Genomic DNA, 16,102 nt, shown 5'->3' on the forward strand with positions numbered 1-16,102 from the left:
TCTCCTTCATTTTATTTGTCTTTCCTGTTGGCATGGCCCTGCCAACTGCCGGTGACAGCAGAATTGTGCATTGTCTGCATCGGTATAAGAACAAATGGCCAAAAAATACACATCCTCTTTTCCACACTGCATAAACTACTAGAGGCAGAATCTCATTTTACATACACCGGTCAACCACAACATTATGATCACCCAGCTAATATTGAGTAGCCCCCCTTTTGCCACCAAAACAGCCCTGACCCATCGAGGCATGGACTCCACTAGACAGTATGCTGTGTTATCTGGCACTAAGCCGCCAGTAGCAGATCCTTTAAGTCCTGTGGGTTGCGAGGTGGTGCCTCCATATATCAGACTTATTTTTCCAGCACATCCCACAGATGCTCAATTAGATTGAGATCTGGAGAATTTAGAGGTCATGTCAACACTTCAAACTCATTGTTGTGTTCCTCAAACCATTCTTGAACCATTTTTGCAGTGCGTCAGGGCACATTTTCCTGATGGTTCAATAAAACTCACTTTGGACTTATTGACTATTGGTGTGGCACCTCTTGTACTACTGTATAGTTGAGTCTATTAAGATGTCACAGTAACAGCAGATAACGTTGACTTTTTCTTTCTTATTGAAACTTTATGTGGAGCACAATAATCAGTGAATGGTAAAGGTATACGTCCCTTTTTTCATAAAGCTTTGAAAAGTTAAAATGGCTAAACCATAAATAGTATATAAATAGTATATAGTGCAGCGCTACCTGTGATATAACACTAAAAGTGGAAAATTGAATATAAAGGGTATACAACATAACAAGCATACAACACTATAGTTTACAATAATAATAGTGAAAAGTGGATAAAGTCCAAAATATATCAACACCGCTGTGATATTTTAAGTTCAATTCCAAACGAAGTCACCATGACTGTTCAAATGAATTAGGAGTGGCACTCCAAGTGAATATAGTTGCTCAGTGATCCACCACCTCTATATACCATGCATGCTTACCAGAGCAAGTGGACCCACATACAGTAACTATAGAGTCAAACCAGCATATGTGATTCAAAACAGCCGGTCAGCAGGGTGAACCCATCAAGATGTACATCCACCACCCTCTATTCATTAGATCAGACACTCTCATATGGACCCCATATAAATGCTCAGCGCAATCATAAATCAACCTCTGATGACAAGGGCATGTGTGGAAACATCAAAAATATCTACATAGTATAAAACCACTAAAAGATAGCTTTATTTAAAAAGTATTGCACTTACTAGATTAAAAGAATGAACGTGCTTCTCACAAAAGTTCATCCCGGGAATACACAAGTACTTCCTTCATTCAAATACATGATGATGTCATGCACATGGACTCCACCCAGGTGGAGTCTGTGTCATTTACAGAGTAGGGGCCCATGATAGTGCTTAATTTCCACTGGTATTTGACATATCCACTTAAAAACCTTTTTTAATTTTTCTGTTGTATCACCTAGGCATGGCATTATAACTGGAAGGTGAATTTCCCCAGTGAATAACCCATACTTACGATCTTGACTTTTGAATTTTATAGATGACTGACAAACTTGCTGAACTTTTAGTTTCCTTAGCCACTTTAGCAGAGTCAATTAATTTGTGATGCACCTAAATGTAAGAGAAAAATTAATTATTCATGGCAGAGAGAAAACAAACATCAAATGCACTTTGCATGTATAGATCTAATTGACTAGTCACATGGATAGAGGCGGTTTACATAAATTATTAGAACAACTCGACTATACTAAGTACAGATAAAAAAGACTTTGTGAACCAGGATTCTCTTAAATACGCACAGATTCACCTGTTTTCAAATTCTGTCCTGGGATTTCAAAACCATAGCAGGATTCTCAGTTTGGTATCCCATCTCCAACTGGAAACTACAGGTAAAGTGAGATCTACTGCTGTCTAGTGAACATATTCCTTTGATAAGAAACAATAGTTGTATCTAGAATTATGGCTACAACATCTCAGTGAATACAAGCAGACATCCTTCTAAAGGAAATTTTCTTTTACATTTCCTTCTGCAGTAATAAAAAGTTATTTGCAGAATTATATAGCTCTGTTCTGTTTCAAGGCTGCTATTAAGTCTGTGTTACATCTGGTTCATATAAAAAGCCTCAAAAATGCAGCTAAAATTGTCATGAAAGACCTACGAACACATCTAAAATGATTTGTTGTCTTAAATGGCTGCATAAATTAACCATGCTATAATTCAGGCAACTACTTCTTTTTTGGCTAAATAAACTTTGATGGGATGTCCCAACTGTCAGGGTATTTTGGTGCTCTGTGTGGAGGAAAAAACCCCAGCTGTCACAAACCCACTACTTTCCTCTTTCAAAAACTCTCTGCATTGCTGAACACTGACGGCTGCATCTCTGCTCATCCTGCACCACCAGGATCCATCTACACATCACTGGCAGACTGAGGTCTTACCAAAGGCATTCCTTTACCATGCTATTATACTTCTTACATTTGTGAGTAGCTTTTAAACCTCTTGTTACCAATACATCTTTAACCCTCTACACTGAGATTGGCACCCCCTTGTATCTGATTTATTTTCTACAGAGTTCTCCTTCGCTCTATGGGGAGCTACCTTCACTATCCATCCACCACCTAGGACCCTTTGACTATGGACTTCCCCGTCTCCATTTGTCGCTTCATCGCCACCCCATTTTGAACTCATTACTATTGTATGCTTATTCCCCTATTTGTATTTCTCCTGCTGTATCCATCATTTGTCACTAACCTATCTAGACTCTTTATGTGTGGTCCTCTCCCAGCGCCGATTTGTTTTTCATTTGAAAAATGTTCCAGCAACGTATAGTTCTAATGGCCACCACCGGGTATCTTCCTCCAGCTCATAGACCACCTTCACCCATTGTCACCTGAGCTTGATAAGCTGAAAATTGAGGCCACCCACCCAACATTCGTTGCTTGTAAAAAAAAATATTGTTGTAGTGTTCTCATCCTCCTCCTTGGTTACTCCCTTTAATCTATTTTACTTATAAATGAGCTTAATAATAGATTTACTGCAATGCAAGGATTCTGAGCAGCAAAGGAAAGCCTAAGTAGTCAGTCTGCGCTCAGACTTGAAACAAGGTGTGAAGGGAGTCTGTAGTTGAATGGTGCCAATGGTAACACTTTTCCTGTCTTCTTTGCCTGGCTGCCTTTAGATTTTATATCCCTTACTCTCCAGCAAAACTCCAGGATCCCAGCCACATTGACCGTTAGTTTACTTTCTCCACCTTCAATAAAAATGCTTTTAAATTAAAAAAATGCTTTATTTCTTGAGACATTAAGTTTTATATTTCATGTGATGTCATCAGCTCCTTCTTTCAGTGTTACTTTGCATGGGGAAACACAGTGGCTAAATGGTTAGCACTTCCACCTGGCAGTACTAGGGTTGTTGGTTCAAATCCCAACCACAGCACCACCTGCCTGGAGTTTGCATGTTCGCCCTGTGCCTGCATGGGTTTCCTTCTGGTACACCAGTTACCTACCACACTCCAAAGACATACTAGTAGGTTAACTGGATCCTGTCTAAATTGGCCCTAGTATGTGTATGTATGCATGTAAGTTAGAGACATTACATTGTACACTCCTTGAGTGTTAGGGAGTGATGTGAATGTACAATATATATGTCAAGCACTGTCCAAATTGATGGCACTATATGAGTACCTGTAATAAATGGGCACTGGGGGGGGGGAGGCTATAGCCACATCCAAAGCTGGGAGACTACATTTCCCATTATATCAAGAGAATTTACTGACATCCAAGCAGGTGGTGCTCATGTCAGAGCTTTCATGGCAGGTGGGTCACAACCAACCGCAGCAGAGATCAAGCTCACTCAGAAAGTGTGGCGTCAGCACGTCAGAAAAACTACATGGAAAAAGGTAGAGGAGACAATTCTCTGTAGGGAGAAAACTGCAGTGCACAAACTTTAACAACCATGAAACAGGAGGAATAGGGGGCGTGTTAAAAAGAATACATTTTAAAACAAAGTTAATGAAGCACCTTTATAATTATTATATAGGATTTATATAGCGCCAACAGTTTGCTCAGCATTTTACAATATAAAGGGAGACAATACAGCAACAATACAGTTCAATACAAGAGGGATAGGAGGGCCCTGCTCCTTGGAGCTTACAATCTAGGAGAGAGGGGTTAGTGGTACAAAAGGTTATAACTGTGGAGGATGGACTGGTAGGTAGAGTAGAAGATTCCATTATTAGCTGAGGGCAGGATAGGCTTCCCTGGAGAGATAGGTTTTCAGAGATTGCCTAAAAGTGAGCAGAGTAGGCAATAGTCTGATACATTGGATTAAAGAGTTCCAGAGGATGGGGGAAGCTCTGGAGAAGTCCCGGAGATGAGCATGGGAGGAGGAGACAAGGGAGCTAGAAAGCAGGAAGTCTTGTGAGGAGCGGAGAGTACGGTTTGGGTGATATTTGGATACAATATTGCTGATGTAATTTGGGGAAGAGTTATAAATGGTTTTATATGTTATTGTTAATGTTTTGAATTTTATCCGTTGGACAATGGGAAGCCAGTGGAGGGATTGGCAGAGAGGGGTGGCAGATACAGAATGGTTAGTAAGGTGGATGAGTCTGGCAGCAGCATTCATGGTAGACTGAAGAGGGGATAGCCTGCGATGAGGTAGGCCAATGAGGAGGGAGTTACAATAGTCAAGGCGAGAGATAACAAGGAAGTGAATAAGTTGCTTAGTAGTTTCCGAGGTTAAGAACGAGCGTATCTTGGAGATGTTGCGGAGGTGAAGTCTACAAGATTTGGACAGCGATTGGATTTGGGGCTGAAAGGACAGATGGGAGTCTAGGGTTACACCTATCACCCTGGCATGAGAGGAGGGACTGATGATTGTGTTATTGATCTTGATGGAGAAGTTAGGGGAGGGGGCACGGGCTGGAGGGAATAATAAGAGCTCAGTTTTGGAAAGATTGAGTTTGAGGAAGTGGAGTGACATCCATGCCGATATGTCACTTAGTAGGTTAGTAATGCGAGAGGAGACTGAAGGGGTGAGGGGTAGAAAGATAGATTTGTGTGTCATCAGCATAGAGATGGTACTTAACCTCCCTGGCAGTATGATTATTTCAGATTTTTGGTGCTGAAAGCGGTACCAGTATTTTGCATGGAAATTTGGCGTTTTATATTGTAGGCCTGTAATTCTTAGGAATAACTCACTTAAATCTGTCCAAACCAGAGTCTAGTAAACATCCCGGGTAGGATAAAACTTGAAACAGAAAATCATAAATTATAATTTAATAAATAATCATAAAAAATAATATAATAATACATTTAATTCAATAATATAATCAAACCAAAAACACTGAAATTTGAAATATAGCGCCAAGTTCGCACATCACTGAGCAAAGTCGCAAAATCGTTTTCAGTGCTGATGACGAATTTCCCCACGAATCATTATCACTCAATTCTGCAAGTGGTTCTAATTTACTATCGCTGTTCTAAAACTGCTTTGGACCTAAAGGGCGCTTTTTGGACGCCATGGACGTTTCTCAGTTTCCAGGCAGAAAGAATAGTAAAAATGCAGGCAGGGCACAGGACAAAGCACTCGGGACAAAATGTATGTGAAATAGTTTGATACAGTAATGGAATACTATGTGGTTTTAGTGAATGTCGCTTTTTGTCATTTTCAAATTTCCCGCCGTTCAGTCCCCCGTACGTCCCGACGCTCGCAGGGGATGGAACCCAGATGACAGATGCTGGCATCCGCTGGATTACATTACCGGGGACACTGCAGGAGGGGCATCGCGGGAATGCAGGACAAGGTAAGTGAGCAAGGGATCGCGGAGCAGCGCTGCATGGTATTCCCGAGTGTAGCTCGGGGTTACCCCTTGTAGTACTGAAACTTTACCCAGAGCTACACTCGGGAATACCGCCGGGGAGGTTAAAGCCATGGTAGTTTATAAAGTGACCAAGGGAGGAGGTGTTGATGGAGAAGAGTAGGGGCCCATTGACGGAAGCTTGAGGGACCCCTACAGAAAGAGGGAGTGAAGAGGAGGAGCCAGAGTTATAAGTAATGCTGATGGAGCGCTGCGATAGGTAGGAGGAGAACCAGGAGAGAGCAGAGCCTCGGAGGCCAAGAGAGTGGAGTTTTTTGAGGAGTAGGGGATGGTCAACTGTATCAAAAGCCGCAGAGAGGTCGAGTAGTATGGAGTAGTGGCCCGTGGTTTTAGCAGTTAGTAGATCATTAGTGAGTTTTAATAGGGCAGTTTCACTGGAGTGTAGAGAGCGAAAGCCAGACTGTAAAGGGTCAAGGAGGTTGTTGTCTGTGAGGTAGGAGCTCAGGCGATTGTAGACTAGGCGTTCTAAGAGTTTAGAGGTAAATGGGAGCAGGGAGATGCGTCTTAAGTTGTTCAGGTTGGTGGGGTCCAGGGAGGGCTTTTTAAGTATGGGAGTGATGTGCGCATGCTTTAGAGGGGTGTGGAAGGCACCGTTAGAGAGGGAGAGATTGAAGATGTGTGTGAGGGAGCATAGGATGGAAGAAGAGGGTGACCATAGTAGTTGTGAGGGGACAGGATCCAGGGGGCAGGTAGTGAGACGGGCTTCTGAGAAAACCTTAGTGACCTCTTCAGGAGTAGCAAGGTCAAAAGAGGAAAGTGTCGAGGGAGGTTTAGTATAAGGTATGCTAAGTGGGATAGATGTCTGTGAAGTAGATGTCCCTACGAATTGCATCAATCTTGCTTTTGAAATGATTTGCAATCTCGTGAGCAGTGAGTGAGGTGCTGGGTAGAGGTGAAGGTGGAGAAAGTAGAGAGTTAAAAGTAGAGAAGAGATGACAAGGACTGGATGATAAACTATTGATAAGAGTGACAAAGTAGGCTTGTTTGGCAGCATGGAGGGAGGAATTGTATGTTAAGAAAGCAGATTTATATAGGGTGAATGCTTGGTGAGATTTGGTTTTATGCCACACTCGCTCCAGTGCACGTCTTTGTCGTTTAAGATTTCTGGTGTCGTCAGTCTGCCAAGGTTGTAATGGTCGGGACCTGATGCTTCGTGTTGTTAGAGGAGCAAGTGAGTTTAGTGTGGATGAAAGCGAACTGTTGTAGACAATAGTGGCCAGGTGAGGGCAAGACAGGGGAGAGATTCTGTCATAGAGGCGGTCAGTTGCAGAGTGTAAAGGAGCAGGGTTCAAGTTGTGAAAGTTTCTGCGGGTAATTGTTTGCTGCTTGGAGGGAAAAGTGTTTGAAGATGTGATGAGACTGTGAAGGTGATGAGATTGTGATCAGAGAGAGGAAAGGGGGTGTTTGTGATGTTGTAGGGAGTGCAAAGATGGGAGAAAACAAGGTCTAATGTATTCCCATCAGAGTGAGTGGAGGACTGTATACATTGTGCTAATGCAAAAGATGAGGTTAGGTTGAAGAGTTGGGATGTAGCCAGGTTGTTAACATTAATGGGGATGTTAAAATCTCCGAGAATGATAGTGGGTAGTTCAGAGGAGAGAAAGTAGAGTAATAGATTATAATAATAATAATAATAATAATCTATTCATCCAGGCTGGAGTTCAGCTTTAACTTTTTACCTGTTACCTTGTGGCTCTGGTCATCAAATTTCCTAGACCAGCATCCTGCTTCTCTCTACCAGTATCTCCATGTACATTGTGTATAATTGGTTTTGCATCGATTTATTGTTAACATGCTCTACTTTACTTACACCTGTTCAATTTATTATTGTGTATCATTGGCTACCTTGTTATTTGTTTGCAGTGTTTACCTGCTAATCATGCATTTTTAGTATTACTCACCGACTGTGCTTATTAATGTAATTCCTCTACAAGGTATCGTTCTTGCTGCACCTCACAAACAGTATATACAGTATATCATAGATATGATATAGTACAGCTCTCGACATTTTGTTTTATGTAGGTTTTGTTATCAATCAGCATGATGTAATGGAGTGGACACATTCAAAAAGTTTACAAGGGAGGTAGGAAATGGGAAGACATTTAGCAGCTCCTCCATCTCATGGAAGTAGGCCTTTAGGGCATTTTTCACATGAGCATTGCTGGTGCAGCAAAACCATGCAATTAACACATTTTTAATGTGCATCAGCCACCTGTTACAACTGAAGAATGGCCACTAGACAGCCCCATGCATATTGCCATGACCATGAGGCTTTGCAGTGTGACTCAGAAAAAATTAGGGGGAATTTTGCACTTGACAGGTGCCTGCTAAAGCACTCCATAGAGATGTATAGGGCCACAGCGATGTTTCACAAAAAATGGCCTGGTCAGGAAGGGGGGTAAATCCTCTGGAGGGCATGTGGTTAAACCAATACACTATTATTTTAAGAGTTAATCTACAAGAGATATTAATACAGATACTTAGATCACACATAAAATAAAGACAAAGAAAATTACCATCTTAGAAAATAGTAGAGGGTATTTGTGAGGGACATCGGCTTTAATAAACTCAGTAGCCAGTGATGCACAGTCCTGAGCTTCCTGTATCTTCTGTTCATCCAGCAAAAATTCTAACAGCTCCCTAATAAGACAGAGGAGTAATGTTTGCCCAAGTAACATGACTAAGCAAAGAAAACATTTGTGAGCGTTCTCCTTTCAATAAGACAATCATCATCCATTTCACCCAAAGCTTTCAAAACACTAGCATGGCTATTAGTAAGGAGATGACAACTGCCTGGCTTCAGAAATGGACGCATGGCTGGCCAGTATAGGACAGAGACATTGTACACCAGGAAGTGGTAACTGGAAAGAAACAGGTGAAAAGATCAGTTTATGTAAAAGTACAGTAGATTGTAGGTGCAGCTTTGCAGCCCAAGTCAGCTGACGACTTCCTATGCATCTTTCATATTCAAAAAGCAAGATCTAGCAGGGAGAGTGGAGCCTCTCGGATTGAACAAGCCCAGGACCCAGGGTTCGATTACAAAGAACATAGCAATAGAGCCCCACGTTTGGATGGAATTATGAGTTTTCTGTGTAGTAGCATATGAGTTCTCCAAAAATGGCAGAAACAGACTGTAGCATCATGCAGTTGAATTTATGCTGTAGACACAAAAAATTGTGGCACTTTTTATTACTCTAAACCAGACTTTCTTAACCAGGGTTCTGGGGAGCCCTAGGGTTTCTTCCAGAGGTTGCCAGGAGTTTCTTGAGCAATAAACAATTTATGCTTCTCAGATAAGTACCCAATAACACAAATTATCTTTGTGGTTATCACTAAGGTGTTTTATTCCCAGTGTTAAAGGACCTTTACAATAGGAATAAAGGGCCTAAAAGGGCCAACTGACTGCCAACGTAAAGAGGAATCACTACAGTTTTAACTGTCTAACCGTAGCCATTATTATCATGTGTTTAATTTCTATTATTTTTTATTAGTCCTAGGTGTCAAAAAAGCTAATTATGCCACATTGTTATTTCATTTATCCTTATATACAGTCATGGCCAAAAATATTGGTCCACCTGCATTTCTGTCAGATAATGCACCACTTCGCCCAGAAAAGTGTTGCAATTACAAATTTTTAGACATTCTCATGTTTATTTCTTTTGTTTGTATTGGTATGACACAAAAAAGTAGAGAAACAGCCAACTCTGACACATTCCACCCAAATCTCCAAAAATGGACATCATTGGTGTCATTGGGAGAAATCGTGCCCCATTGTTGGTGTCATTGGGAGGAATTGTGCCCTTTCATTGGTGTCAGTGGGAGGAATTGTGCCCCATTGTTGGTATCAGTGGATGAAATCGTGCCACAAGGGCCGGGTAAAAGTAAATAAAGGGCTGCATCTGGCTCCTGGTCTGCAGAAATCCACTGCTCTATGTTATAAAATGTTGAGAAAAGCTGCTGTAAACATTCAAGAGCAAACAGCTGAAATGGGCAGTTCACTTTTTTCTTCCTATTTGAATGTTTAAATGCTCTTTTAAACCACTTAAGAGTCTGCTACTTCAGGCTCTGGTGAATAGAGAGCCAGGTCTCTCTTGGAGTTGCTGGATCCCTTGAAGCGCAGTTGCAAATGGCACTGGGATCCAGATCAGAGTCCCAGATCAGAGTCCCAGGGGCACAAGAAAGGCATTCAAGCGACAATTTTAGCAAATATAACTGAAACATATGGCAATTACAGGATAGACAGGTGGTGAATGCAGCAGGAAAAGACTTCTGTCCAATTATGAACATCATTATTACAGGTGACACTTGGCAAAAGGTTGTGACAGTGGCATGTCTAACAAAAAATTTGTAAATTGATGATTTAGTACTATGAAAGTTCATATGGAAAAGATCAGATATCTATATCACATGTTTATAAAAATGAAATAGATTGATTTTGCTCAAACCTTTGCTGCTTTGTTGCAAAATCAATTGATTTCAGATAGCAGACCACTGACTTTTCCAGTGCATCCCAAAAGAAAAATATGTAATAACCTATTCACATCAAACAAGATGTATTTACTGTATGATTTACTGAATAATTAAACAGACCGGAGATAAACACATATCTATCCTTGGGTTTAAATATTAAAGCTGAACTCCAAGCAGATATAAAAACACCAATCAATGCAGTTGAGTATTTATTAAAATAGGTGTATTTTTAAATACAACTAGTTAAACTTTATACGTTTCACCTACTTTCTGCCCCTTGTAATTTACTGTTCAGCATTTCTTAGCCCGCGAGAATTTAGGAAAGTATTAGGAGCCAATCTGACAAACCTACTGTCAAAAGGAGAGAGCAGTGAGATGACCTCATCAGTCTGTTGCTGCTCAGTGTTGCCATATCTGTTCCATTTTCCAAGTTACTTTGGCTCATGGGTATTCTAGTTTGGCTACAACAGTGTCCTTGTTTCTAGATTTTTTAACTTTCCTCTAACAATATCAGTTTGCAGCCTAATGTTCATACAATTTTCAAATAGTTATGGGGGGTCAAATTGAAGTGCATTTTCAACTGCAGTGATGAGGGAAATCAAAGGAGAAGGATGGAAAATGTTTCTTGCATGACTGAACTTCTACCCGTCAAGGAAAAATCATGCTCATTGTATGCACACATGGATCCCAAAAAAGTAGAATTTAAAATAAATGCATGGAAATCAAAATTTTATACAAAATTTGTTGAGTCCATAAGGGTACTGTCAAATGCTCAGACAAATTATTTTTCTGAATTTCCCTTAAAAAAATACTAATATGAAAAGTGAGAAGAGTATTATTATAATAATAATAATAATAATACAGGATTTATATAGTGCCAACAGTTTGGCAGTGCTTTATAAAGAGCAGGAGAAATTACAGTTACAATACAATTCAATGCAAGAGGGATCTGAGGGCCCTACCTGTTAGAGCTTACAATCTAAGAGGGAGGGTCAAATGATACAAAAGGTAATAACGGAGGTGGATTAGCTGATAGAGAAAGTAAAAACACAATATATTTGTTAGGAGCAGGATATGTTTCTTTAAAGAGAAGGGTTTTCAGGGATTGCCTAAAGATGAATAGATTAGGAGATTGTTAGATAAATTGGGGTAATGAGTTCCAGAGGATGGGAGAGGCTCTGGAGAAGTCCTGGAGGCAAGTATGGGAGGAGGTGACGAGGAAGCTAGAGAGCAGGAGGTCTTGAGAGGGCTGAAGAGAATGGTTTGGTTTGCATTTGGAGACCAGGTTAGTGATGTAGCTGGGGGCAAGGTTGTTAGAATTTAGAATTTTACTTGTTGGATGAGTGGAAACCAATGCAGAGATTTACAGAGAGGAGTAGCAGACACTGCATGGTTGGTAAGGTGGATGAGTCTGGCAGCAGCATTTATGTTGGACTGAAGGGGGATAGCCTATGTAAAGGTAATCCAATGAGGAGGGAGTTGCAGTAGTCAAGGCAAGAGATAACCAGGCAGCGAATTGAAAGCTTTATGGTGTTGTTGGCTAAAAAAGGGGCATATTTTGGAGATTTTGCTGAGGTTGAGACGACATGATTATGACAGCGATTGGATGTGGGGCGGAGAGAAGAATTCAGTGTCCAGGGTTACCCATAGCACTTTGGCATGCAGGGACAGACTGATAGTTATGCCATCAATCTTGGCAGAAAAGTTAGAGGAAGGGGTATGTGGGGGAAGAAATATTATCAGGTGAGGAAGTGGTGTGACATTCATATTGATGTCTGTTAGCAAATCAGTGATACGTCAGGAAACCGATGGGGTGAGATGAGGGGGTTCAAATATAGATTTGGGTGTCCTCAGCATAAAAATAGCAGAACCTTGGGGGACCCCAATGGAAAAAGGAATAGGAAAGAAGGAGAAAGAGCTGTAAGGGACACTGAAGGTGCGGTGAGGTAGGTACAATGAGAACCAATGAAGAGTACAATCATGGAGACTAAGGGAATAGAGTATTTTGAAGAGGAGGGGGTGGTTAACTGTATGAAAGGCTGAAGAGAGGTCCACGAGTGAGAGTACAGAATAGTGGCTATTGGTTTTAGAGTAGCTGAAGTATGCTGCTATGTATTTGTGGCAGGAAAGGAAAATTACTTTAAGTGTTTGATACAATTTTCCATTTTCCTGGCACCGACATGGCAGCATACTAAAACACATTAATGCTGCCATGGAATGGTGCCAGGATAGGAAAATGATGGTAAATATTTTACACAGCACCTTTTATGCACACAGAGAGATACTTCTGTGTTGGAAATCTACCACTCTGTCAAATGTTACTGCCTGGCGCTCAACCAATAATACTGTCTTGCCATTATACAAGCTCATGTATGTTAATAGAAACAGTCTGAAAAAGATCAACAAAATATGGTCTGCTTGGATAGACTCCTGGGGCTCAATTGATGAACATTTAACCCAGTCCAGGCTAGATAATGAGCCTCTAACATTATTGCCTCCCCTTGTACTTGCCCCCCTCCCCTTTTTTCTCCCTGCCCTGTCCCTGTACTTTCTTTACACCCTCCCATCCTCCTTTCTTCTTCCTACTGCCCTTCCCTCACCTGTTCCCATTCTTAGTCCTTCATACCTTCCTTTTCCTTGCTCCTATATTTTGGCTAGATAGCCTGGATTTCGGTTGGGGATTGTATTATTTTATGGCAATTTTTTTACTGGATGAATGGCATATTGCTCCGTGTTTATCCCTAGATCAACTTGATATGTTGTCAAACTATGTGAAATTGCATTCTATACTTGACACTATATTTTTGGAGATGTCTTTGTGTCTGTATAGTACAGTTTTTGTTGGCACTTGAATGACTTGTAAACTATTTGTACTTGAAATCTTTTTTGTCAATAAATGTTCACTTGTAGAAAAAAAAAAAAAAAAAATAATAAATATATATATATATATATATATATACACATACATACACACACACATATATATATATATATATATATATATACATATACATATACATATAAATATACATACACACACACAAGTTTTTTTTTATACAATTTTCCATTTAATGTGCACAAATGGCTGGAACTGGAACTATAGACAGAATTTTTTTTTTATTTTGAATAGAGTAAGAGAGGATTGTAACTAGAGATGGGAATGCCTGGTAAAAAACTGGAAAATTGGAAAAAAAAACTGTTTTTGTTTTGTTCTTTTAGAGGCAGTCTTTTGTTATTTTTCTGCAGAGAAATGAAAAAAAAAGTGTGGTATTGTTCATTTACAATGATAAGTAATATATCTGTAAATAAGAAAACACAAAATATAGGACTTTACCAACATTGAAGGGAAACCCACACTTTTTTCTGTATACAATTATACATTTTATTCATAACATCAGAACAATATAAAAAAAGTCTATAATAAAATTGCTCAATGTCAATACCAATGCTTCCTACTGCTGACTCACTCTACCACAAAAATAGCATGGAGAGGACTACTTAAGTGATTTGGTAGCTGGTTGCAGGCCACAGTGAAATTAAAAGGTTCAGAATTTACATTTTTTATTTTGAATAGCATAAGGAACATTTTCCTCCTGCAAAAAAATGGCCAGCTGATCCACTTGATCATTACCACTTGTATTTTTATTTTTATTTTTATCTATGAGAAATCGATTTCTCAAAGATAAAAATAAAAATACAAGTGGTAATGATCAAGTGGATCAGCTGGCCATTTTTTTGGATTTTAATGTTCACTATAAGAAGGTTGAGAAAATCTTTAGAAGACATTGGCCATTATTAAAGGCAGATCCGATTTTAAAAGAAATGATATCAGAGTTTCCAGTTTTTAGGTATAGAAAAGCCCCTTGTTTGAGGGATAGAGTGGTAAAAGGTGTTTTAGATCCCCCCTGCTAAAAATAAGGTTACGTTTTAGATCAAAAAGGGTTTTTCCCATGTAAAGCATGCTTTGCCTGTAAAGCCACAAAAGGAAAGAATATAAAGAGGAAGAATTTTATTTCATCTAGTAATAAGAAAGAGTTTGCCATTGATGAATTTATTTCCTGTAGAACGGAGGGTGTCGTTTATGCACTGCAGTGTGGCTGTGGTTTGCAGTATATAGGGAGGACAAAAAGACCCCTCTGTGTTAGGTTACGGGAACATGTACAGAATATAAAGAAAGGGTTCCCAAAACATAGTGTGTCAAAGCACTTTGCCAAACACCACAATAAAGATCCTAAAGACTTACTATTTTGGGGTATTACTAAATATAGGAAGCATTGGAGGGGCAGTCACAAAGTGAGATCCCTAAGTAAATTAGAATCCAAGTGGATTTACAACATGCAAACTTATACTCCGAAAGGGCTGAACATAGAGTTCGATTTAAATTGTTTCATTTTGGATTATTGATACAAGTGAGATTATTATTAGTTATGAGGTATTTGGTAAAGTTTTCTTTGTGTGTGCTCAGAAGATTTATATGCAGTATCCCTCTTTTAAAAAGGTTTGGTCTGTGCGTTTATGATTTTATATGAAAAAATTCTGGTGTACTTTGTTGTTTTTAGAAAGGAATTTTTTAAAAGATAGTTTTTATAAATAATATATAAATGTATATGGCTTGATTGTAAACTCAGGTTTTTGGATGTGACCTCTATGGATTTACAGTAATAGGCTATAGGTGGGGTGTCAAAATTTTTTGATCCTTTTTTGTGTATTTTATATATATATATATATATATATATATATATATATATTTTATATTTTTTATATTTTATTTAGGTATTTTTATATATATGATTTTAATAATTAATTAAATATTTTAAAAATCTATAATAAATAAAAATCATAATGAAGGGTTGTGTATCGCTAATGTTTATTGTTTTTTTGGTTGGCTCAATTCCAGATAGTGTCTATATATGTAGTGCTTTATTCTAGAGTAGCTACCACTATTTACATCCATGTTTCCTGCGTTATTGGTACAGATAGGGTATCAATAATATATGTTAGTGGTATAATATTCGTTTATATACTCTTTATACTGGTCCGTTTATATACTATTGCGTTATGAATAGGTCCACTGTGTAAGAGATGCATATATATATATGGATCTATCTAGTAGAGATTCTAGTTTCCGTCCCCATTCTCTGATACGCTAGCCCTATTGGGCTGAGCAATGTATTTTTTGCTACAAAAACATGGCCGCGGAATATCCTGTAGAGCGGGTGTTGACCCGCCTTTGGGGAGGTACACTCGATTAAGCAAGGTATTTATAGGAAGTCCTCCACTACGCATGTCAGCCCTGAGGAAGTCACATGGTACTGTGACGCAACGCGTAGGCCCGACGTAGTGACGTATTTCCGGCGTGGCGGCCATCTTGGTACACCTTTTCTTACCCTGTACACCCATGCAGATAACATCCAAAAGCATGTGGTAGGAGCCTTGATTTATACTAATGTAAGTGCGCATTCTTTTTTACCACACTTTGGCAATAAACATATTACACTATGGGAGTTTTGTGTTTATGTTACATGTGAGTGGTTAGCGCAGTATGTGATCCTGCCTGGAGAAGAAGTTATTATTGGAGTCCTGATCCCTAGAGAGAGATCCGCATATATTGGGAGCTGTCATTTGGAGTGATACTAACCTGGAGGATCTGTGAGAGGGATTCTGTATAAACGCTTTGACTCGCAAGGGTCGAGTCTGTAAGGTGAGAGGCTCATTCAGCCGGTGATCGGAT

General features: G+C 39.5%; 1 pseudogene; it reads right to left on the minus strand.

The window, feature by feature from the left end:
* LOC149451694 (uncharacterized) overlaps positions 1-16,102 on the minus strand; it is a 203,539-nt pseudogene that overhangs the window by 175,243 nt on the left and 12,194 nt on the right.

Source organism: Staurois parvus, unplaced genomic scaffold (genome assembly GCF_062004578.1).
Source record: "Staurois parvus isolate SC_StPar_1 unplaced genomic scaffold, SC_StPar_1.0 ptg000525l, whole genome shotgun sequence".
Classification (NCBI taxonomy): domain Eukaryota; kingdom Metazoa; phylum Chordata; class Amphibia; order Anura; family Ranidae; genus Staurois; species Staurois parvus.